Raw genomic sequence first — 24,642 nt, 5'->3', positions numbered from 1 at the left:
AGAAAAGAAAATAGAGTAGTGCAAGACAAGCGAGAGGATTTTAAATTTTCCTTGGTGAAGTTTGAGGATCCATAAAGAAGGTAAGTCACGGGACTACTTCGATCTCTGTTCTTGTTTTCTTGCAATGTTGGTGCTTTCTTGTTTGTTTTTGGAGGTCCATACGCAGTTTATTATAGGCGCATTTCTAGAGATTGTTATGCTCAAGAGAACTCAGTGTGTGGCATTTTGGGGCTATTTTCATGCCAAGACGATTGTTTCCAATTGTATAACCATCCCCCTAACCTTCCTCCTATTTTTATACCTCTCTTATTTAACGTTTTCACAGCAAATTCTGCATATATGAAATCAGGAAAAATATTAATTCCAGCCTTCTCTCTCCTTGGAATATTCTCTTAATTTGAGCTAAAAGAAATCAGAAAAACTACTGGTAGAGGCTCCGAGTTAGAGGCAAGAGTGTCTGCTCAGAGACTGGGGGTGGGGGGATAGGGTGTAATCGGACTTTTATGATAACTTAATCGTAGACTTTTTTTTCTCGTAGCGCTTTTTTTTTTCCTTGAAGTTAAATCTTTCCTGAAGAGTAACAAATGTGTGGATCACAGAAAAGCTGCTTCAGCTAATCTTAATTAGAGCAAATGAGAATAAAGTGGAAATTGGTTAGTATTTTGAACCTCTCTTTTTTGCACGGATTCTCTTGCTATTGCATCTCATTAACCTTTCAGAATGCAGTGTTCCCTGATTAAGACTTGTGTTTCTCTCATTTTGGATCAGCCCCTTACCCTGTGTGGTCCCGAGAGAAGGCAGTGTGGTTGCAAATTGTTCTTAATTGTCTACTCTTGGCTGTAAAAGCAGACACATCAGGAATTCAGGTGACTTTAGTCAAACAACTTGCCTAAGTCTCTTTAGAATTTCCTAATACTGATTAGCATTGCCGTCTTTTTTTTTTCTCTTTCCTTCCCCTTTCCTTCCAAGTGAAATGCAGAGAATATTTCACCTGTTTCTACCCTGAAGTTATTTAATTGAAGCAAAATACCATTTCATTGTGATAGCATCTGCGTTCTTGTATCTCTGAGTATTTTTATCTCTGCATTGGCTTTACTTAGCTTTTCCCAAGATGTGAGAATCACTTGTGAATATATTTCTAAAACGTTGAGACCCCCAGGTGAAAGCAATAGACCCTTAGCCTTCCTCAGTCATGCATCTGGACGGTTTATCCTAAAAGAAATGCTGATATTTCATGGAATGTTAGCCAGCTCGAACTGTGGTTACTGTGAACATATTCATAGAACAGATGACAGGTATGTACGTTAACTAGGCAGAAGACAGCATACATAGGTGTTTTTCTCCAAATATTGATATCTGTGTATATAGAGAAGGTGCAATTGGTAATCTAAGATTTTTTCCACAGATGACTGACTGGGTCAAAGATTTATGAAAGTATCCAAGTTGAGAGATGTTAGACATTATACTTAAAACATTAATACTATTTCTTTCTTTTTTCTAAAAAAAGGGTGTTCCCAGAAATCTTGAACTAAAAAGAAAAATAACACTTAAAGATGAGGTTATGCTCTGGAATGACCACGTATCCGTTCCATCTAGCTGATGTTTTTAACATAATGTCATGAGAGGAACAGTTAACTGAGGGCAGCTGTTAAAAGCTTCTCTCTATTTTCTCCCTCTCTTTCTCTCTAAAGATGCAATGGGAAACCTTCCTCCTGCCAGTATAATTTATGATATGTATTTTCATGTCAATTCTCTCATCAGAATATTTTCATCTGTCACCCATAGATTCCAGTTACATTTAACTTATCAAGAAGGGTGTTTTATTTAAGATTGGCTTGGATGTAGGTGAAACCCCAAATATAATTTCATTTTCTTTGTGGAGAAAGCAGTCTGGGATTCATGAGACCTGCAGGGGATCACAGTATATAAATAACAAACACAAAGTTTACTGCACTAGGGAGAGGGGAGGCACTCACTGATGCTCCAAGTGCCAATAGAGCATGTCAAGGGATTAGAGACTCCAGGACTCTACCTGGACATTCACTGTTCCTTAGGTTAGCCAGCTCTTCATTAATAATTAACCTGCAGACCTTGTTAACCAGTATCAGGTACAGAGGACAGTATTTTAGGTCATCTGTTTTGTGTTAAGACTGTTATGAATAAGGAGAAGTCCTTTTGAAAATGCTGCGCTGGAAGTTGGCAAATTAGCACCTGTTTCTGTTGAGGGTATTTAATTTTGATTGTTCCTCCGCTCATTCACATTATCACCCATTGTGGGTATATTTAGACTTGTAGTGTTGGTAAAAGTTAATTGCATAGATTATTCTCAGCATCATCTCCAAACAAATAAAACAAAAAATAAGGATAGCATCTTGGTATTTGAGATTTAAAAATTGTAACGATGAATCTTTTAGAGATAACAACACTTTCATTAGCACTTATTTTAGGCTAATAATAGAAGTGGGGTATAAGCCAACTCAGGATTTTCTGATTCTAGCACATACAATGTGCAAAACCTCTCTCCCGTATCTCAAGGGATCCTGATGGCATTGGGACAACTGTTAACTTTGTATGTTTATTATCAGCCCAGGTTAGAGTAATGGGAAACAGCTTTCAGTCAAAACTAGCTCCAGGTCCATAGCTTTCTTTTGTTTTTTTGAGCTTTGTATTGAGGTAGAGAGTGTTTCATGGTTTAACACGGTTGATTGCCTTGCTTAGTGAATTCAGAAAAGAGAAGGGAGGAGGGCTTCCACTTCCGTAGAAGGAATGTGTTAGAGTTCCCAAAGAAAAGGCAGAAGTTCCCCCAGAAGAAATATATGCAGGGTTATATTTTTAAAAGAATGAATTGGCAAACAGTTGCTTTGAGTTTATTGGGAGAATAAAGGAAATTCCAATTCCTTTTCTATTTTGTTCCAGTCAGCTGGCTGGCCTTTCTCTGGGTCTTTGCTCAAGTCAGCCAACCAGGCCCAACATTCTCCAGCATGTTTCTGCTTTTAAGACCCAGGGCACTTAACACATGAATGGATCTTTCCCTCTGTAACGGACAGAGCTGACAGCTGAGGAGTCGAATACTGAGAATCTTTAAAGGAAACCAGGAAGATCACCTAGTCAGTTGAAGAGCAGAAAGGAGCTCTTGGAGCTCTGGCCCCTGGTGGTGAGTGAGGACCAGGTGGACTGAACTTCAAGTTTTGATTGCTAAGTCTTTACAACAGCCTGGAGCTGTTAGCTTCATTAGATGATGCGGGGATTGGCGCTCACGTGAATAGGATAGAGCGTAACCCTATAGCAGAAAACGCAGACTCTTGGAATGAAGGAGTTCTGTTCTCCGACAACAGAAAGGTTTGTGTATTCTTGCTTTCGTTCTCTGTCACTCAAAAGCAACTTCTCAGGGTCCCCCAAAAATTACAAAAGAAAAGGTAGAATAATTGATGTGAGAATAGGGCAGGGGCTTTTCAACTGACTAAATCAACTCTCAGTTATCATTGCCATTAGAGACCATTCAGCAGCCATTGCTAAGATGGGGGGTGGGGGCTGGGGTTAGAATCAGGAGAAGGCAAAGCTCTAGAACCAGAAGATGCCAGTCAAGCAGTGACGGTGCTGCTTAGTAGCTGGTAAGTCACTCAAAGTCTCTGAACCTAGATTTTCTCCCATGTACTTTGGAAATAAGCATTCTTAACTGATTGTGTTGTTGTGAGGATTGTGATGTGATATTATGTAAGAAAATGATCTGTAATTACACATTGTTGTATAAATACACGGTGTTATGTTAATGATGACTTCATATATGGTTCAAGACTCTATACAGTGGTTCCTGTATATGATTCTAAATTAAATTAAGCAGAGTTGGTCTTTTTATGATGGGTGATCAACATTTGCGTTGTTACAGTTTCGATGTTTTTCCAAGTGCCTTGACTGTACCTCTTCTCAGTGACTTCTGTGGTATATTCTTATTTAGTTGTGGGTCTGTGTGTGCCCCTGTCCATATGTATATGTATGCATGTGCAAATAATTGGCTGATCTATAGGAGGCATAATTTTATATGCATGAAAAATAGAAAGTGTGTGATGACCTGAATCCATGACCTTGAGGGGAGGACAAGAAAACCTGACCATTCTAGCCTTTCCTGTGGGAATGCACCAGCCATTACAGAGTGTGCAGTTTCCAAAAAACTCCAGTCCACGCCAGTCTACTAGTTAGTTGACTACAAAATTGAGTAAACTTTGGAAATTGTGTAAATAGGATATTTATTTGTAAGTATAGCACAGGTCATGACGACTGTCATATTGAGTTAGAAAAACTATGAGTTTGGGGAACAGATAGACCTGGATTAAGAGACATCTCATATACTTTAGACGTATTATTGGGAGGGATCAGTCCTTGGAGAAGGACATCATGCTTGGTAAAGTAGAGGCTCAGCGAAAAAGAGGAAAACCCTCAATGAGATGGATTGACTCAGTGGCTACAACAATGGGCTCAAGCTTCACAATGATTGTGAGGATGGTGCAGGGCTGCGCAGTGCTTCGTTCTGTTGTACACGGGGTTGCTATGAGTCTATGGCACCTAACAACAACAAAGAGGTGGGTTGGAGATCATCAGGGCAGTAGAATGTGGAGTGATGAGCACTGGCTTTGGAGTTGAACAGACTTGAGATTAGACACCTGACTTTTTGGAACTTCACTTATGTAATCTGTAATTACAGTAGAGACAATGAATCTTTTGAAGGGCTTCTGTAATAGGTGAATGAATGATTTATACATAAGGCACCTGTTAAAACCCTTGAAACAAAATTGGACCTCTATAGGTAGTTCACATATATTTGCTCACTCCTCTTTACCTGGTTTATGAATTAGAAAGACTACCCTAATTCAGTCTATTTATATCTTTATGGAGATGGACAAAAGCCCCAAGTGTAACTGAGAACAAAGTAAAATTGGAGAGAGAAAACTGTATTTCTGAAATGTAAATTAGCTTATTTCATGTACCATGGTTTCATCAGACCCTTTCTCGGAGCAGTCTAAGTGCCCTTGCCAGATGTCACCTCACTTATGCTCACAACTTCTGAAATGATACTGAACATAAGTAGCAAGAATCCTGTGCAGCCATCCATATGTGGTTGCAGAATTACAGTTCAGATGTCAGCAAGCAGCGTTAACACTGCTGTTTATCTAACATCCTGTTTTGTTCACAGTCAATGAGAGGTTGCATATTTATTAAACAACTACCAGGTACAAGCGCCGTGATCATTGCTGTGGGGAATACACAGAACGCTGCTTATGTCTCTTTGCTGCAATATGTGCATTTGGACGAGGCATGCTGCAGTCTTCAAGGCTGCCCCCTGGAATTCAGACTTCATAGTTAAACAGGATTAAGGTTCCTGTACCACAATCTGACCTATGTGGGACTGTGTCATTGAGTCTGACCTTTATTTAGTTCAAGAACATATTGCAAAAGATGTAAAAAGCCTTGTTCCTATTAATGTACCTGAGCTGAGCTGTCAGTGATGAGTCCAATTCTGCTTTGCTAACTCTGCACGGCTGGTACCACTTGACCCAGGTATTTCTGTTCTGCAAAGTCAGTCTTTCCCCGTGCACAGACGGAGCAGAGTTTTGTCCTTCACATGGTGGGTTCTTGCTATCCTTTCAATGAATGGGTGAAGGCTATTTTATGCCAGGCTGAGAAGGAAGGCAAGATCCATGTTCCTTGGACTTTAAGGAATGGGAGCCTTAAAACACCAAAGCTAGGAGAGTAAGGAAGAGAAGAGTGATCTCAGTTGGTCAAAATAACAAACGCGAGTTCACTGGCCTAAACCACAGCCGTAAGCATCAGGATTTGTGGTTGGAGCCTTGTACTGAACTGAGGAAATTCCCGATGTTATACACTCCAGATTATATTACTAGCACACATGATGGTAATATAATAAAATTGTCTCAGATACTTGACAAATGTATTCTGTGTGCCAAGCACTGTGCTAGGTAATTTAGATTATTTATTTATACTTCTCAAAAAATTCAGTAAGGTAGTATCATTCATTACTCCCACGTTATATATGAGGCACAAAGTGGTTTATTTATTGCCCAAAATTCTTACGCATATCAAGGCTCATGTGTGTTCTTCTACATCAGGATTTTTTTTGTTTTGTTGTATTTTTAGGTTGAAAACGCAATGCTTCTTCACATAAATCCCTGAATATAGACAACCGAGAGCAACCTTCTCTAAATGCAAATCAAATAATCTTGTTTCCATTACAGGAGCACTCCGTCAGTTGAAAGATGTGGTCACAGTGTGTCCAACTGATTTCTAAAGTGTCACCTCCCTGAACCAGTGAGTCTCTGATATAGTACATCATCAGTGTCACATTTTTGCGGTCTTTGGTAGACCCCATAGCTTGAGAAAGATCTCTGTATAACTTTGACAATTACCTAACTCTGATTGGGCTATGTGATGTTATGTGTGATGTTGGCAATGGCATAAAAGTACTGCAATTACAGGGCAGAGAACAAAGGAGAGAAATGAAGATCTCCTCTGTAGCATTAAGTATTATCATTGGGTAGTATTTGTAGAATGCATTTCATGGATGGTATCTACGATGTGATGATTGCCTTTATATGGCCTTTATAGTCACGGTCTTGTAACTCCCACCAAAAGATTAGGTGGGACTATGCAAATAAGGTGCATGACACCCTTGTAAGTGCGGATCCATACAAATACAGTGTATGGAACCCTAACGAGGGGATTGGTTAGTTTTACCATCCCGCTAGGCTTAAAATGAGCCATCCCAGAGGCAGAAAGGGGGGACTTTACTATCACCAAGAAAGAAAAGCTAGGAGTGGAGCATGCCCTTTGGACCCCAGGATCCCTGTACTGAGAACCTCCTAGACCCAGGAGACAGAGAGACAGAGAGCTGTAACACCAGAGACAGCGAGAGAAGGCAAGAAGCAGTGGCACAGAAATGGTGGTAGTAGAACCAGGAGACTGACGGCAGATGGCGTGGTGGGCTTCCTGGCCCACGGAGCGAAAAAAATGAGCCCCTTCGGGCAGGAGGCTTGCTGGTGGAGTGGGATGCCTCTGGACACTTATATGTGGAGCTAAAGAGCTTTGTAGCACTTGCCCGAGCAGGGCAAAGTCTAGGCTGGCCCACAAGGGCACGAACGAGAAGCTCTGCTGACTGAAGAACTGTATCCTGAGTCATGCCTCATCCTGAATTGTAGCCTGTTACTTCTCTAACAAACCCCATAATCGGGAGTATTTCCTGTGAGTTCTGTGTGGCCATTGCAATGAATTATCAAACCCAGCAGAGAAGTAGAGAGTGCTGTGGGAGGGACGGCTGGTGTCCAAGTTGGTAAAAAGGTTGGAGAGAGAAGGTATGTCTGACCTTGCTTCATAGGAATCAGCCTTGGGCTGATGCTGATGGTGATTCCCTCCCTGCTTGTTAAGTTAGATGAGGAGGTCTGATGCTGTGACCACACCATTTTTTCAGTAACTCTCGATATGTTTCTCTACTCATTAGTTTCATAATGTTGGGCAGGTTACTTTTGAACCTCTGTTTTCCCTTGCAAGATTGTTGTAAAGATTAAGAAAAATAACATTTATAAAGCACCCAGAACAGAAACTGGACTTCAGTTAGTGCTCAGTAAAAAGTATCTCATTATAATAACAATTATGTTTATTTACTTAAAATTATTTTACAAATAGTAGTAGAGTTAAATGCTCAGCTGCTAACCAAAATGTTGGTGCTTCAAACCCACCCAGTAGCTCCATGGTCAAAAGACCTGGCATCTGCTCTTGTAAAGATTGCAGCCTAGAAAACCTAATGAAGTATTTCTACTCTGTCCCATGGGGTTACTATGAGTCTAAAATCAACTTGACAGCACCCAACAACAGCAGCAGTAGTATTTATTATTATTATAACTTATCAGTCTCAGTTTGCATATGAATTCTCTTGTTCTCCACCGTGCTAGAGTATTATACAAATTGTCATGTCACATGAATGGACAGACAGGAGAATGCGTCTAGCTATAAAAATATGAAAGAGAGGGGGAAAATTATCCTTCAGCAATACCGATGTCAGTGAGGAACTTATTGATGGAGAAAGAGCTATTTGGTGCAGAGTATTCACAAAAATTAGAGAAAGAAAGAATCCAGTCAGCATTTTACGAGCTGAGGAATTCTTTCTAAAGTCCTATCCCAAAGTGCTGTGAGCTTGGGAGAGCAGCTCATTGCTGAGCTACAAACCAGAGAAACAGTCACATTTTGAAAGCCTGCTTAATAATGAGAAGACAAGGTAACAATCTGCCTTTAACTTTATACTGTCAAAGTAAAAAGGACAATTTCAACTATATCTTTTCTTTCATTGTTGCAAATATTCTCTAGATTTTGCATACCATGTAGATAATTTCAATTATAATTTTATCAGTTTATGGTGTTCTAGATTTTCTTCATATGAATAAATTGGTATTTTAAGTATTTGATGATTAGCTATTAAAGGATTAAAAAAAAAGTTGCCCTCAAGTTGATTCCGACTCATAGTAAACCTATAGGACAGGGTAGAACTACCCCATAGGGTTTCCAAGGAGTGGCTGGTGGATTTGAACTGCCAACCTTTGGTCAGCAGCCGCACTCTTAACCAGTATGCTACCAGGGCATTTAATTCCTTATGTAGGTCCTTTTGGTTTCTGTATTTATATTTAGGTCACAGGTCACAAAATCAAGGGTCAGGTAAACACAGAACATACTTCTTTTGGAAAGTATGATTGGAATTAAATCCTGTTAAATATGCCTGGAACTTAGCAGATACTCAATATGGAGGAGCTGCTTCAGTAAAGAAAAGTTTTCCCACACAAATTGATACAAACGTTTAGATAAAGACTGAAAAAAATAAATGTGAAGTGCCAGCATTTTGTGCTATCACGTTAATAAAACAGACTCTTTCCTGAAAATGTGAAAACAAGCAAATGGTTAGTACTACAAACAGGAGATGGATTTGCTAAATTTTCCACTGTGTAGAGTGATAATAAACATTCTGAGTATAGATATATACAAAGAAAAAACTCCACTGTCCTTATTTCAATAGAAAGGCTATGTTTGTACGTGAATTTTGCCCAGGGTCGTCTTTTTTTTTTTTACCAAGGAACCTGGTCAACTATTAAACATTAAACATTTTATAATGAACTTAACTGACTCCAGTCCATAAAAGAAGAACAGATACAAAAGTGGTTTATAAAATTTCTGAGTGCACCCTCACTGCCTGCACGCTCATGAACTAGGGTCTAGCCTGCTTAGGAATGGCTGAGCTCTTCCTGTGTTACTACCATCGATGCTACCTACTTTGTCCTTCTTCTTCTTAACCCAGGACCTATTGTGTCTAACCGCCTATCATGGCGGTAGATTCTGCTAGATAGATCTTTGACGCTTCATTTGATTTTCACCTTTTCCATCACTATAAGCACTGCTGCATTTTTCTCAAACTTCTGCTAAGTGAAATTCATTTCTCCCCATCTGGTACATGTTCTTCTCCTGAAGCTCATCTAACTGTCAATGTATTTCTTTTCTTTTTTATAATCCCAATTCCTGCCCCTGAATCTCAGAACTGTGCCATGGATATGTATCAGGACTGCTTTTACATAAGTAAATCAGAGATCTCCATGACTGTTCTAGTGAATAATAGTATTTTCTTTTGCTTCTGTGGGCATTTCAATGATGTCAGTTTTACGTATGTTTATTGAACACCTATGGAATTCTCTATTGCATCACAGGAATGTTTAAAGATGTAAACATGATTTTTTTTTTTCTTCAGAGATGCTAACATATTATTGTTGATGTTGCGTTGGCAAAGGAGAAATTAACAAGGTAGCATAGAATTAAGACGCATAACATGATGGAGTCAATATGTACAATTTAGAGAAAGGAGTTACTGATGAAGGGTTGGTGGTTGGGGAAGTTTAAGGTTTGGTCCTCAATACACAGTGTGAAGCAGAGATAACATTTTGAAGAGGAAGTGGGAGAATTCTAGGACTGTGAGTAATAAGTGTAATGGGCTTTAGCGTATGTGTCAGAAAGTAGTTGGTGGGTAGGAATGAAGATATGGATTGGAGCCTTGTAGAGAACCTTGAAAAAATAAGAAAACACAAGAACTATCACGAATTGAGCACTATGATATTACAGTTAATGTGCTATGGACTTGAAAGTTGCAAATAGTATCATTCTTCTCAGGATACAGATGAGGAAACAAAACTTCAGACTAGTTAAGATTTGCCCAAGGCAAGGAATCATACCGAAGCACAAGCTATATATATCTGGCTCTACTGCCTGTGTGCCTTGATTCCTCCTGTTTGGGGCGGTAGCTTGCGAAACACTTAAAACCATACGCAGCTTTCTGTATTTTTCTCTATCTTTTAAATTTTTCTATGCTTCTTTGGGTGAAAATTATTTTCTGGCTTGCTATAACATTTTTTCCTTAAACAGTTTTCCACACTCCTGTCCTCTTCTCCTGACCAATGATTGCCAAAAAGAGAGCTTGGGAAAAAGTTACAAAGACTTATCTATCTACTGTCTTCACTTTCTCTTCAAGATCTGAGCATGTGTGTGTAATATTCTTTGGAAGGGGAGAGGTTGTTGGACAGATAGATGGTCCATGCATCTCTAATTGTATGTTCTAGACAGAAACATATCTAAGAACTGCCAGCTCAGAGTGGGATGACATGGAAAGGCTGTTCTCTGACCTTCCAAGCTTGGTCCCAATTCTTTAGTTTTGAGATCTTAGAGAGATGGAGACCTGTTTTCTGCTGTAAGAAGATGGCAGTTTCTCTTAAGCTGGAAGAATGACAGTTATACAACAAAACATGTAGAAATTAGCCAAGTGGTTTCCCAGGATGCCATTTTTTTCTTGGTTTAGGGTCTGGAGCTAGGGAACTAGGAGAAACAAAGGAGACTATTTGAAGATTATCAACACTAATCCTGACTATATCATCTGCTCGAAGAAGAAGCGGATGTGTTTGCCCATTAAGAGGTAGCCACTCTGATTGAACCTTTGGCCATTACTGTCAGTCTCTCTGTCTAGGATTTACCTGTCAAGATTCTGTATTAATAACACTTGGCCATCTCCCTCGATGAGAGATTCAGACACAGAAAAGAACTAATTTTCTTTTCCTGTCTGGGCTTGGGCACAGTTTTGGAAAAGCCTGCCCTCCTCATTGACGATTTTACTCAACCCTACTACCTCCCATGATGGTTAATGATGTGAGGGTTCAGAATATAATGGAGCCATTCCCTACTCCTGTCTTCTTTTCCCCAGTCCTTCTACGAAGTAGACACTGCAGAGAATACAGTAAAGTCAGTGTCAAGCAACAGCTCTTATACATGACATTTGCTCAGCCCATCCGCTCACCTGCTGGTCTGCCAGGACTTCCTGATCCCTGCTTTCCTTCTCTCTGGTTTTTTATACGTCTAGCTTCATACTCCAGCTACAAGTTTCCCAGCATCTACCTCAGGCCCACTTCCTTTCTGGTGACATCTCTGAATCTTTCAAAATTGCCTCCTTCTGCTCAAGTCTTTGTTCTGCACACTCACACAGTTGTGAGCAACCTGTTGCTAGTTGTTGCTTTTAGTTGCCATCACATCAATTCTGAACCATAGTGACCCCATGTGTGCAGAGTAGAACTGCACTTCATAGGGTTTTAAAGGCTGTGAACTTTTGGAAGCAGATCATTAGCCCTACCTTCCGAAATGCCTCTGTGTGGATTTGAACCGCCAACGTTTTGACTAGTAGTCGAGTGCTTAACCATTTGTACCACCCATTAGTGGCATTACTCCTGTTATTTCCAGCCTTGCAACACTGGTGGCTCACCGCCCTAGTCTTCTTTCTTGGAGTGAGGAGCAGACACTGCCTTTGCACAAAGATCTTCCCAACCTGAAAACTCCTGGCAGCTGCCTCATTTCTCTCACATTAGATGTTCTTCTCTGCCACATGGGGTCAACTAATGTTTATTCACCACTTACTATGCATCTAGAACTTTATATTCACTATCAAAAATTCCATCCTTCCCCAAAATGCTATGAAATAGATATTATACAAATTTTATAGATGAGAAAATTTAAGCTCAGAGAGGTTAACTAAATTGCCAAGATCACAGAGAGAGAGATAAGCCATAACAGAGGTCTGGCTAAATCAAATATGTTTGGAAATATTATGGTATTCTACCTTCTAAGTTATTTAAAAAAAAAACAACAACAAAACCCAACCTGATACTTTCCTTCACAAAAGGATACATGGGATTTTGTGTTTGGGTATGCAAGAAAAAGCTTTGTAAACTTTAAAGCTCTATGCCATGTTAATTGTTGCTATGTTCTATCCTAAAATTATTTATGGATGATACCACATATATTTATGTAGCCCAGTATAACAAATAGCTGATTAAGGGGCAATCATTTCTCAATTTTAAAGCACAAATAGTGTGGATACTTAGGAAAGAGAGCTACAAAGACAGATGTGTGCAGTAGCCCAGCTTGTGTGTCTGGTGAAATACAGTAGAACTTGACTAAATTACACTAATGAGTTGGAGACCCATTACAAATTATCACATTTGGCCAATTAGTGAAGGGGGCAACATAGAGAAAAAGACTATTAACAAGCAGAGCTGTTATAAAGGGGAGACAAAGCTTCAAGCAAGCCTAAAAAGATATTAACAACATTCAAACACATACATACCCCTCTGCAGTCAGTGGAGTTGTTAACATTATTGTGAAATATACAAATATTTGTACAATGTGGATCTATGTGTATATGTCTATATATATGGGATGTCCAGTTTTTACTTTTTTTTCCTGTCATGAAAGAGAGTCATATATATGTATATTTTTAAAATTTTTTTGGTTCCAAGCAAACTGTTGTATGTTTCAACTGAATCAAAACTTTGTTACAGTTGAGACACGATTGTGTATTTGGCTGTGATGCTACATTTAGTTAAGTTTTGTTACGTGCTGTGAGGGTTGTCCTGCCATCCTGATCACATCAATAGGCATTATCACCATGGAGGCTTGTCTGTTATAGTATTTTTGTCTATTGGGTTATTCTGAGAAGTTATTCTTTCCAAGTTCTCAGCGGACGGGGCCCTGCTTCCAAAATTCTCCCAATAAACAGATCTTTGGCACACACAAAAAAAGTATTATCTACCAACTTTAATAGGATCTTAAATGTTCACCCTCTTTTAACTCAAAAAAACCATACACGTTTCAAATGTTGTTGTTGTTGTTAGGTGCCATCGAGTTGGTTCTGACTCATAGAGACCCCCTGTACAACAGAAGGAAACACTGCCCCATCCTGCACAATCCTCACAATCATTGCTGTGTTTGAGCCCATTGTTGCAGCTGCTATGTTAATCCATCTTGTTGAGAGTCTTTCTCTTTTTTGCTGACCCTCTACGTTACCAAGCATGATGTCCCTCCTGATAACATGTCCAAAGTACGTGCGAAGAAGTTTCACCATCCTCGCTTCTAAGGAGCATTCTGGTTGTACTTCTTCCAAGACAGATTTGTTCGTTCTTCTGGCAGTCCATGGTATTATTCAACATTCTTCTCCAATGGCATAATTCAAAGGCATCAGTTCTTCTTCAGTCTTCCTTATTTATCGTCCAGCTTTCTCATGCATATGAGGTGATTGAAAATAACATGGCTTGGTCAGGCACATCTTAATCTTCAAGGTGGTATCTTTGCTTTTTAACACTTTAAAGAGGTATTTTGCAGCAGATCTGTTCAGTGCAATAGGTTGTTTGATTTCTTGACTATTGCTTCCATGGGCATTGATTGTGGAATGGAGGAGGGCTGGGTCGATTTCTTCTATGTGGCAAGTAAATTAACAAGTAAAATAAAATCCTTGACAACTTCAATATTTTCTCTGCTTATCATGATGTTGCTTGTTGTAAGGATTTTTGTTTTCTTTATGTTGAAGTGTAATCCATACTGAAGGCTGTAGTCTTTGATCTTCAGTAAGTGCTTCAAGTCCTCTTCGCTTTCAGCAAGCAAGTTTGTGTCAACTGCATAATGTGTGTTGTTAATGAGTCTTCCTCCAATCCTGGTGCTGCATTCTTCTGCATATAGTTAATATAGTTCAATATAATTCAAATAATTGAATCCATATTTAATTATTTATTTCTCATGGGAGGCGGTTAAAAGTTTCAAAATAGGACTGAATAGAATTAAAATAAAAAACCAAGCATTTGCTTAGTTACATATTTCATTTATTTCCACCATTTTTTTTGAATACTGTATGCTAGGAAGAGGAATGAGCACAGATCTTGTTTACTCTTATTAAATATGTGCAGGTGATAATATCATTATGTCTATTTTACAGATGAAGAAACTGAGGCTTTGAGAGTTTAAGTAACTTGCCAAAAATAATACAGCTAACAATTGTAAAACTGACAGGATTTGAGACAATGCAGATCCTGTTTCAAAGGAGCTTATAGTCTACCAGATGTGGTCACATTTACAGAATGACTTATGCTGAAATTATGGCTTCCAAAACCCAGATACCATGTTTAATAAAAATGATTACCTGCTCTGTCTACCTCCTTTTCTCTGTTTCTAAACTTCTTTTTGTTAGTAGGCTCTAAGGAGATGCTCAGTGTGATGTCATTTTTTGCCTTAGTTTTAGTGTTTTGCAGTTTTAGGATTTCCTTATATTTCACCCTGTACTGAAGGACTTCTGTGTTAAATTTAAAAGACAGTCTTTTTCTGGGTACAGTTGAGCAAAAATGTTACTGCACACTTCCTGGTCAGAAAGAGGGCCACACTTGTCCTCAGTCCTTTGTGGTAACTTGCAAAATATGGCCACAGATTCTACACATTCTGGTATTGACATCCTTTTGCAATGTGACTTCCATGAAGAAGTAGAGTCTATTTTCTCACCCTTTGGATCTGGGCTGGCTTTGTGACTTGCTTTGATAGAATGTGGCAAAAGTAACACTGCATAACATATAAGGTTAGACCTTTTAAAGCCCCAAGACCACCATGTAAGGAAGCCCATCTAGCCTACTGGAGTGCCATGTAGAAGAAAACTTGACCGACCACTCCTCCATTCCACACATATCGGGCCTCCGACAGCCAGCACCAGCTGCCACACCTGTGAGTAGGGTCATCTTGGGCCTTCCAGTCCAGCCTATCCCGTAGCTGAATGCAGCAGCATGAGTGAGTCCAGGTTAAGCCAGCAGAGCAATGGTCATCCAACCCAGAGATGGTTAGATGAGCATTGTTTTAAGTCTCTGCATACTGAGATGGTTTATTACACAGCAGTAGTTGACTGGAAGAGGCTTACCTATTACACAAGCATTATGCATTGCCTAAGATTCGTATTGGGGTGAGAATAAATTTATGAGTTTCCCAAGTTGTTTTTTTGATGTATTTTCTTGAAAAAGGTAACCCAGCAGAGAGATTACAGATCTCTTTGACTGCAGAACTGCTTATGTAAAAACTTCATTGTTGTTTTGTGCCATCGAGTCGATTCCGAGTCATACTAACCCTATAGGACAGAGTAGAACTGCTCCATTGGGTTTCCTAGACTGTAATCTTTACTGGAGCAGACTGCCAGGTCTTTTCTTCCACTGAGCAGCTGGTGGGTTTGAACTGCCGACCTTTCAGTTAACAGCCGAGTACTTAACCATTGTGCCACCAGGGCTCCTTGTAAAAACTCTAGGCTTTGTTAAATGGCAGCTTACTTTGTTTATTGACATTCATCTACTTTTGTTTTTTAATGCTGTTTTGAGTCATTATTATTCATTTATTCAACAAATACATATTTAGAACTTACTATGTGCAGGCACTGAACTGGGCATAAGTAGTGTTGTCTTCATTACAAATAATTGCCGTGTAAAGCAAACAAACAACAAACAAACCCATGAATTTTCCCAAAGCACATAGGGTATGAAGTTCTGCACACACAGTCATTCATACTCACATTCATACTCACTCCCTTCTTCCTACTCAGGCCTTTATTTGCAGGAAGAAAAATTATACTCTTTGGACCCAGTAATAAGATAATAATATTGTTTATATGTTTTATTCATGTATGTTCATATTTAATCTCCCCAGTAACTCTGTGATAAAGATGTTATAATTTTTCCCATTTTACAGATAGGAATACTGAGATGTTAAGATCAGTTAATATAGCTCTAGACTAAGTATTAGGTTTAAGTTTATGCAAAGAGTTGGTTGTTGTTATGTGCCATTGAGTCGATTCTGAAACATTAGGTTCAAGAACTCAAAATTCAGACACAGGTCACCTGACTTCCACTTCTAGCATCTTTTCACTGCATAGTACATCCTGCCTCCAAATAGGCTATGAGGCCAGCTCCAGTGCCTTCTGCTTCATCTCCCTCCTTTTTTTTCCTCTCTTCATTTTTTTCCCTTTGTTCTTCTGTTATTCCCTTTTACAAACTTAGCCCTTCACTTCATTGATTGGTATTTGGAATTCTCCTATACCATCTCTGCTGGGCCCTTTTTGCAAGAAGAGAGCATGGTTCTCTAGATATTGAAAGCCACTTACTGTCTCATGCTGGCCATCCAGCTTTCCTCAGAACATCCCTCCTGTGGTGACACGGCTCCGGATTTGTTTTTATGGTCCCATTTATTCAGGACGAAGGTGTCAGAAGAGTAAGCTCTAGGGAGAAGAGATTTTCTCATTAACCCCTCATGAGATATTTCTTGGGAGATATACAGTACAGTGTTTTCTTTGTGCAGCATCTGTTTGGCACATGTGAAAAAAGAGATCTGATGAACTGAAGATTGCATGTTAACTATTCCTTTCTAGTCCCAAGGTGCATGTTTCCTGCCAGAGCTAAGGGGAAAGGCATAGACATTAAGGAAGACTTGGCACAAAGGTTAAGAGCTTGACTGCTAACCCAAAGGTCGGCAGTTTAAATCCACCAGCGGCACCTTGGAAGCCCTATGGGGCAGTTCTACTCTGTCTTATAGGGTCTCCATGAGTTGGAATCAACTCGACGACATTGGGTTAGTGTTTTGTTTTGTTTCGTTTTTCCCTTGTTCTCATAACGAAAACATGCCCCCTGAAAAAAAAAGGTTGAGAATTTAGAGAGTTAATATGTTGTGAGGTTGTTAACCAATGTCATAAAACAACATGTGTACTACTGTTTCATGAGAAACTATTTGTTCTGTAAGCCTTCACCTGAAGTACAATAAAATATATATAAAAAAAAAAAGAAAACATGCCCCCTGTTTTATTTTCTTCTCCCATTACTAGACTTATTTTTTTTCCTCTTCTAGAATCCATTTCCCTACCTGATTTTGTACTCAACATTATGTAGCCAATGTCTTTCTTCATAAATTCTTTGGTTAATGCAGACCAGTGGGTAAAGCCCACTGAAACCTGTAACCCTGAAGCTGCTAGGACGCCATCTTCATCTTCATAGCAGTCATAGTTCAATAGTTACTCTATTGAAAGACAAATGAGCCATTGCATAAAGGCATTATTCATTATTTCTACTTTTTTTCTCTTCAAAACCATGGTGCTCTATAGTTTCTGGTCTATTTTTATAAACAATCCTGAACATTAGGGTTTCCAAAATTCTCTTTCTTCTATGTAATTTTGTTTTGTGCCACTCATAGCAGACTCAGTTCTGAGGTTTCCCTTAGTTTTTCTATGCTGTGTTCCACATTATAGTCACAAACGCCCTTCATACATACCCAGGCAGCAACGGAAAAGGTAATATAACTTTAGACTGTTAAATTTGTTTCTGCAGCTAATCAGTTTATTTTAAGTCTTTGTTAATTCTTTTTAGGATTGGTCATCCAATCAGTGTTGATTTTTGAGGTTGGCTTAAAACCTATGTTGAACCCCAAAATAATATGTTAAAGTAGAAAGAACTCTGGACTTAAAATCCAAAATATAAGTTCTGTCGTTTCATAGCTCTATGACCTAGGGAAAGTCACTTCCGTTTCCTGAAATCAGCTTCATCCATTGTTGAATGGGGATTACGCCTGTCCCAAAAGCATTGTCTGCAATGTAAATTACTCTGTATATAAGATATTATAACTGTTAGGAAGGAATTTGAAGATAGGTTAACCTTTAACTCTTTCAGTGTATAGAGTAGAGGAGTCTATCTAATATCTGACCTCAAAACAAAAAAACGGGCAGCAAAGAGTGCATCTTGAATTAAAATTACTATTTTTAAAATTTCCTTATTTCTATGAAATTAGCAATTGTTTTTGGATTTTTACAATTTTGGTAGCAATGTAACACTTGTAGCAAGCAATCTGACTTTATGTCTTACAGGTCATAGAGCTGTTTATTTGCTTTGATTCCCTTCTGGAAATCTATCCCAAGAAAATGTGAAAAATGCAAATGCCAAAATATGCTAATAAAATTGTTTATAACAGTAAAAAAAAAAAATAAAAAATTGACCCAAATCCACATGTCAAACAAAAGGATGTGAGTAAATTAATTATGCACAAATGATAAGGCAGCTATTAAAAATATGACCTGGAAGACCTGTAACATGACAAGTACATAAAAAAAAAATATGTGAATTTAAAAGACTGAATAGCAACATACTAAGATAATAATAATGGTTTCATCATGAAGAGTTGTTTTTTTCTTTTAATTTTTCTTACTTTAGTGTTTAATTTCTGGGAGTGGAAGATGTTTGAATCTGTTAATACATCTCTGGGCTGTAAGCCATCATAATCTGACTACAGGAGTCTGAATCAACAGGAGCGTATCTTTTTTTCACCTAACAAGAATTCCAGAAGTAATAGGATGCTGACCCTGGTTCCAAGGCTGAGTCAGGGTGAGGAATTCTGTTGACCTTTATCTTTTGGTTGCCAGATGATTGCTAGAAACTCTCACCATCTTGTCTACTTTCAAGGCTGAAGGAATGAGGAAGGGGGAAGAGATATGCCAGATACAGCTCTCTCTTTTTTAACTGGAAGAAAAAGTTTTCCCGGAATTCCCCTTCCTCCCCAGCTTAACTTTCTGTATAAGGACAGAGTGTAGAAGCTCTTCTTCCCTGGAATGGAGACTAGGAAAGCATGTGAGAAGTGGATAGGAAAAAGAAGTTTTCGAATAACTTTAGGGAGGCCAATAAGGCATGTCTGCCACAATGGCTAACTATGGCACAGGGTCCCAGGTGGTCCCAGTATGAAGATCTTATAAGGCCTCATTCCCAAAGGAAGTCTCATCTTGCTGATGATGTCTCTGTGTCAGTCACCTTGCCTTCTAGTGATAGCTGGTTTTATTCTTCTACCCCTCTCCTACCTTCCACCTTGGTCTGTGTGACCAACTCAGAGAGAACTATAATGACAGCTTAGACGGGGATGCAAGGACAGCATTCACTCCTCATCCAGGATCCTTGGATCTGCTCAGAACACACAGATTCTTTTAGCACATTCAGCAGTAGCCCTGGCAAAAACTTGTCAAATACAGCTGACATAGGTCTCAATTCCCATGTAGCTCCAATGTTGACTTTCTCCAGTCATGCGTATCATATAGTCTCAAAAACAGAGAGGAGAGAGCTGTCCCTTCCCCCTCATTGCCCCTGAGATGACTGTTCTTCGTGACTCATTTATTATCTCAGCATTTTCATAACAAATGACTGAAGCAGCAACACCCCCAATCCCCATTAGATAACATCTCTCGGCTAGAGATATAGTCAGGAAGCGAAGGCCGGCAACTCATTTCTGTACAAGTTTCTCTGCTTTTTCTGCCCAACTACGTAGATTAGACCTTATTGCCACTATAGGACTTGGACAAAGCAACAGTTTGGTTATTCAGGCATTTCTCCATGTATGGTCTACGTCTCCATAGATAAGATGTGATAATATGATATTGAGATTAGTTGCATAAGAAACAAAAAATGATAAGCATGCAGGTATTCTTAGTCCAAGGGGGTAACTGTTTAAAAAAATGGGTAGAGTTACTTTGAGTTTTCTAGAGCCTTTTTAGCTCACCTTCAGGGGCAGATGCCAGGATCTGGCAGGGAGGCATGGATTCTCAAGGGCCTCAAACTAAGCTCTGAACCTCCGGACTCTTCAGCATCAGATTTCTTCCTGATGCCTCCTTAGTTTTGCAAGAAGTTCTAGTTTTGCTCTGAATGCTTATCAGAACAATAGGAAAACCAGGGAGGCTAAATGAATTATAAAAATATCAGTGATAAATGACATGGCCCTGTCACTCTTGGCTTCTTTTATTGAGGGGTAAGTCTGCCTTGCAGAGTTGCCATGAAATCCATCAAATATATTTTCAAAAATCAAAATATTACTATGTATTCAGAGAAGAAAATATTCCTAGGTCTTACCTCTTTGTGAAATTATTTCATGCTATTTTTCTTTTATAGAGACATATAAATATCTTTGAAGGCTTCAAGAAGTCTTAAATAATCATGTTTATTTATTTAGTGCTTTCCAAACCTATCTGACTATGGAACATCACTTTTTATGGAATATCTGCTAAAATTTAGCAAATTATTAGTGCTCTATGAAACCCATTTGGGAAACGATGACCTCTATAATAACTATACTCTGCATGGAAGTTATTCACTGATAAGTACCCATGTGGCTCTCACATGTACATAGAAGGATAAAACATTGTCTTATTGTATGACTTTTGGCCATAAAACTGTAGTACCTACTTGATTTAAACTAATGAATGCTTGACTCTTAGGTACTTAAATGTTAACCACTAGTAAGTCAGTAAACGCACATTGAAAAACCAGCACCATACTGTGCTGGTATAGATCAACTATTCTTTTTTGTGATGGAACATGAGATTTTCTGCAATCGAATAATTTTTGTCAAAGCGTAAGAGGGCTGCACTCCTCAATCTGTATCTATCAATTCTCTTTAATCTACACTAATATTATTACTACAACAGTAGTAACTCCATAAAGCATTATTAAGAATCACTTTCTAATATCATTCTAATATTAATGATCTCTACATATGCCATGTACATTATATAAAAATATCATCTTAAATGTATACCTTTTGTCCTGCAACAGTATTAGTACTCTTGGTGGTTGTGATGGCAGTAAGACACAGCATCCATATCCAGTCTAAGTGGAAATGCAAGGGCATGAATCTTCTGGACTTTTTATTTCCACTTACTCTTTCCCAGGCAGATGGGACCAACCTCTCCATTGCAGAGGGCACCTGAGAGGATTCACTGGTTTATGAAATGCAGGATGACTGTGAACTGCGTTCAGATGCTGCTTCTTTCCCTAACGCCTCAGCCTGAAAACAAAACAAAACAAAACAAAAAGCAGGCCAGAATAGAAAGAGTATTCTTAGCTGAGCCAGCATGATAGGAATGCTGTATTACCAGCTGCTCTCTGAGCTGCAGCTGAGCAGACCTGCAGACTTGAAGCTGCCCCACATCCTCCTCTTCATATGGATGGGAGAACATTCCTGTGTACTTCCCAAGCAGGAAGTCTCTCTTCCCCAAGCTGACTGTCTAAGAGAAGAGTGCTCTCCTTCCCGGGCTCCAAAGAGTGGAAGCTACTAGGACACAGATGGTAGGGATATCCTTAGGCACATCAGAGGAGAAATGAATTCTTCTATTTGTAACACTTGATGTACATTGAGTCACTCCCTGTGCTTTTTGTCATTGGGGCTAAAATAACCCTGTGGAAAAGACTATTTTGCAAATATATTAGTCAGGCTTAGGGAGGAAGAGTGACTTGACCACAGGGTTTGTCCATGGATCATTAGACTCAATGTCTGAGGCTGATCCAGATAGGCAAATAGGAGGCTCCCACCACCGCTAGTTGCTGTTGAGTCGTTTGCAACTCATGGTGACCTCATGTGTATTACAGTAGAACTATGCCCCATAGTGATTTCAATGGCTGATTTTTCAGTGGTAGATCACCAAGCCTTTCTAGTAAGGTGCGCGTGGGTTGTGTCAAACTTCCAACTTTTCCTTTGGCCACTGAATGTGTTAACCGTTTGCACCATCCAAGGATTTCAAATAGGAGGCAGTGAGGGAATGCTGAGAAAAGTTTACTAAACTCTCCAGTATGTGAAAATCAAGACAGAGACCCATGTTAGTCTTAAAATTAATTTGTTTTAAGAACGGTAGTTCTTAAAGTTAATTTGTTGAAAAACAAAATAACAGCACCTGGAAAGCTGTTACACAAACAGACTTCCTGGCCTCCCTATCAAAAGATGCTGATTCTGCAGGTTTTGTGGAGGAAACCAAAGAATTTGGAGGCTTAAAAAGTCTCTTAGGTCAGTGCTTTCCAGTTTTAACATTCATACAGATAACTTGAGGATTTGGGGAGGGTCCCATGACTGTAAATTTCTAGGAAGCTTCCAAGTGATGGATACCAGTGTTGCAGGTCTGTGGACCATTATTCAAGTAATAAGACCCTAGATGATTCTGACGTTGGTGGATCTGGAACCACATATGAAGGAAAATTCTGTTAAGGATTCCTCTATACGCAAATTTTCGAGAATTTCAGTATTTGAATTAACACTTGAATCTGGTATTCTTTTTAGCCTGAGAAAATTATTAGAAATAAGGAATTATAGGTAAGTAGGGAAAACTTTCAGAGTCCCTGGGTGGACAATGGCTGCTAATCAAAGGGTTGGAGGTTTGAGTCCACCCAGAGGCCCCTCAGAAAAAAGACCTGGTGATCTACTTCCAAAAAATCAGCCATTAAAAACCCTATGGGGCACAGTTTTACTCTAACACACATGAAATCATCATGAGTCAGAATCAACTTGGTGGCAACTGGTTTTAGGAGCAACTTTCAGAAAAGAAAATAAGAATTGCAGAAGCTAGATTTGGGATTCGTGTTAGTTTCCTTCTTTGAGGATCACAGGTTTTGGTTTAAATGTATCATGAAAATTGCATAGAAATCAAGTTGCAGAGTATGACTAAAATTAACAGGGGAAAGAGGAGTGCTATGCTAGCCATAGGTTTCATAAGTAAATAATTTCATGAACTTTGATGTTACCTCTTCTAGTATTTTCTGAGAGTTTACATTGTTTCCCTCTTTTGATATGTTGGATTATTAGTTTGGGACATTGGGATGTTTCTTTGGGGCATAGAGAGGAGAGGGTGCAAGGTAGCCTCCTGTTGAATCCCACCTTGCATCCATATCACCCCAACTTCCTCTCCATGCAATCTCTTATAAAGTAATTGAGATATGTATTTGATATCCCATGGTTGTTTATAATTTACAATCAATCTCGAGATTTCAGGTATAGGAGGGCAGCTTTCCACTTACTGGATAGTGCTTTGGGGGATATTTATGAAGACAGTGGGCTTTATTATAATATGCCTCCTATTTATGATCTCATTAAAATGCATTTAGATAGGGATGAAACAAAGGAGGCTGCTTGTGTATGTGTGTGTGTTTACACTTTCCCCCACCTCATTTTTCAGTTTTAATTTTTTTTCCCACCACTTCCCCCACTTTTAGAATTATAGAATAGCCTCTAAGTCTCTTGGAGTTTCAAAACTTTGACACTACAACATTCTTTTAGTGGTTAAAATCAGGTTATTTCTGATGTTATTGTAGCCTGATGACAAGAACAACCCTTCTTCTAACTGGGAAAGCATTGCTTTAATTCTTTTCTCCCAGACTTGTCTACACCTACTCTTACTCCCAAGACTTTTACCCAACTAATTCACACAGAACTGCTAATGACTGATATAGATCTTTGTGTCATCCTTCCCAGGGAAACTTCTATTTTGACCTTTGATTTTTAATAAATTTACGTCTTTGCTTCTAAGGTGTGTCTCTTGTAGACAGCATATTGATGTATCCTGTTTTTTTAATCTGTTCTGTTACTCTGTCTCTTTATGGGTGCATTTGGGCCATTTACATTCAGTGTAATTATTGATGGGCGTGAGTTTATTGCTGTCATTTTGTAGTGCTTTTTTTTTTTGTCGTGCTGATGTTTTCTTTGTTCTTACTCTCATGTACTGACTTCCTTTTGTTTGTGGATTTTTTTTGTTTTCTTAGGTTTTGTTTTTACTGAGACTTTATGTTTTTCCTCTTTATTTTTATGACTATGTTTGTTAACTTTCTTTGTGGTTATTGTGAAATTTACCCTTATCTTTCTAAGTTTGAAGGAGTCTATTATTACTTGGTATCGCCTTGCCTTCCTCTCCATTAGAAGGTTTTATACCTACATTGTTTAATCGCTCTTTTATTTTTCTGATGTTGTTGTTATTTACAGATTAACTGCTCTGATTCCCTGTTGTATTTCTTTTGGTTTTAGATAGTCCTTGAGAGTTCATTGCCTAGAATGGTATCTGGCTGGTACGATCCTGTGTCCTAGATTCAGCCTGTGAGCTGAAGTTGTTTGTTCCCAGATTGAAGAATTCCCTTTAATAATTCTTATGATTTTGGTTTCGTTTTTACATATTCCCTTAATTTCTGTTTATCTGGAAATGTCCTAATTTCACCGTCATATTTGAACAAGAGTTTTGCAGGATATATTATTCTTGGCTGGCAACTTTTTTCTTTTAAGGTTTTATATATGTCATCCCATTGCTTTCTTGCCATGGTTTCTGCCGAATAATCTGAGCTTGGTCTTATTGTTTCTCCTCTGTATGTGACTTCTTGTTTTTCACGAGCTGCTCTCGGGATTCTTTGTTTGTCTTTGGTTTTGGCGAGTGTGATTATGATA

This window comes from Trichechus manatus, unplaced genomic scaffold (assembly GCF_000243295.1).
Source record: "Trichechus manatus latirostris isolate Lorelei unplaced genomic scaffold, TriManLat1.0 scaffold00006, whole genome shotgun sequence".
NCBI lineage: Eukaryota > Metazoa > Chordata > Mammalia > Sirenia > Trichechidae > Trichechus > Trichechus manatus.
This window is presented reverse-complemented; position numbering follows the sequence as displayed.